This window comes from Tenrec ecaudatus, chromosome 10 (assembly GCF_050624435.1).
Source record: "Tenrec ecaudatus isolate mTenEca1 chromosome 10, mTenEca1.hap1, whole genome shotgun sequence".
NCBI lineage: Eukaryota > Metazoa > Chordata > Mammalia > Afrosoricida > Tenrecidae > Tenrec > Tenrec ecaudatus.
Window position 1 is genome coordinate 7,745,602 of NC_134539.1, and position 1,973 is coordinate 7,747,574.

At 43.7% G+C, this 1,973-nt stretch overlaps 1 non-coding gene across 1 annotated transcript; it reads right to left on the bottom strand.

The window, feature by feature from the left end:
- On the bottom strand, window positions 1-164 carry LOC142460533 (U1 spliceosomal RNA). The gene has a single exon (XR_012786721.1). It is a non-coding gene; the product is annotated as a U1 spliceosomal RNA (small nuclear RNA).
- Window positions 165-1,973: the final 1,809 nt, after the last annotated feature.

Consider the following 1,973-nt stretch of genomic DNA (forward strand, 5'->3'; position numbering starts at 1 on the left):
CAGGGGAGAGCGCGAACACAGTCCCCCACTACCACAAATTATGCAGTCGAGTTTCCCACATTTGGGGAAATCGCAGGGGTCAGCACATCTGGAGTGCAATGGATAAGCCTCGCCCTGGGAAAACCACCTTCGTGATCATGGTATCTCCCCTGCCAGGTAAGTATAGAGACTACAGCTCTTTAGAGAAAAAGACAACCTAATCTTTCTCCTGAGGAGCAGCTCGTATGTTTGAACCACTGACCTAGGTCTAGCAGCCCAATCCTTTCCCCATAGCACCACCTGGGCTCCTGGGGATTATTTCTAAGGTGGTAGTTGGTAAGGGGCTACAGATTTGGTTTTGATTCATAGTGACCTGATGTACCACAGAAGAAACACTGCCCTATCCTGTGCCGTCCTCACCAGGGGTTGTTATGTTGGAGCCCATTGTTGCAGCCACGGTGCCCATTCATCTCATGTCGGGTCTGCCTCTTCTTCACCACATGAGGAACTGTATTAAAGGGTCACAGCATTAGGAAGGTTGAAAATCACTGTTTTATAGTCTTCTTTATTCAATGTCCAATTTTCACATGCACATGATGCAATGGAGACTACCATGGCTTGGGTCAAGTGCACCTTAATCCTCCAAGTAATATCCTTGTTCTTTGATATGCTAGAGAGATCTTGTGCAGATTTACCTGATACAATGCATCTTTTGACTGCTGCATCCATGAGCACTGATTATGGACACACGCAAGACAAAATCCTTGACAACTTTAATCTTTTCTCCATTTATCACGATGCTGTCTGTTGGTCCAGTTGTGAGGATTTGGGTCTTCCTTACATTGAATTGTAATCCATCATGAAGGCTACAATCCTAAATCTTCATCAGCAAGCACTTCAAGTCCTCATTTTCAGCGAGCAAGGTGTGTCATCTGCACATAGCAGGCGGTTAATAAGCCTTCCTCTATTCCTGATGCTACATTCTTCCTCTCTGATGATTTGCTCAGCACACAGATTGAACAAGTATGGTAAGAAGATACAACCCTGGAACACACCTTTCCTGATTTTAAACCAGGCAGTAGTCCCTTCTTCTGTGCACACAACTGCCTCTTGATCCACATACAAGCTCCTCACAATACAGTGTTCTGGAATTCCCATTCGTCTCAAAGTTATCCACGGTTTATTAGGATCCATACAGTTGAATGTCTTTGCATGGCCAATGAAACCCAAGTAAACATGTTTCTGGTATTCTCTGCTTTGAGCCCAGATCCATCTGACATCAACAATGACCTACTGTATATACTCGAGTATAAGCCAACCCGAGTATCAGCCAAGGCACCTAATTTTACCACCAAAACTGCATTAAAAATGTGCTGAAAAACTCAGCTTATACATGAGTATATATGATAACTTGTTCCATATCCTCTTCTGAATCCAACCTAACTCCCAGTAGTTCCCTGTTAATGTATTGTTGCAACTGATCTTGGGGTGTGACCTCCTCTTATTTAAGCAGACTCCATGGGATTCTTCCTCTTTGTTTTCAACTTTCACATGTCAAACACCAGCAAATACCAATGCATTTTGATTGTGTGGTGGATCACTGGCAAACTGAATTGTTAATAGAACTGTTCCATTTTGTCACCACTGGCTTTAGTGGCTGGTGCATAAATTTTAATAAAGGTTAACTTACTGGCCATCCCTCTAGGTGCATAGATACGATCACAGATAGCATTCTACTTTAAGATAGATTTTGAAATGTTTCATGTACAGATATGTTGTTGTCACGTGCCAGCAAGCCTTTCTTTGACTTAGAGGAATCTTATGTAGAATGAAAAGCATACTGCCTAGTCCTGTGCCAGCCTCGTCATTGTTGCTATGCGGGAGCCCCGGGTTGCAGCCACTGTATTAACCCACCTCATTGAGGCTCTTTCTCCTTTAGGCTGACCTTCGACTTCACCAACCATGAAGCCCCTTTCCAGGTCCTGGTCTTTCCT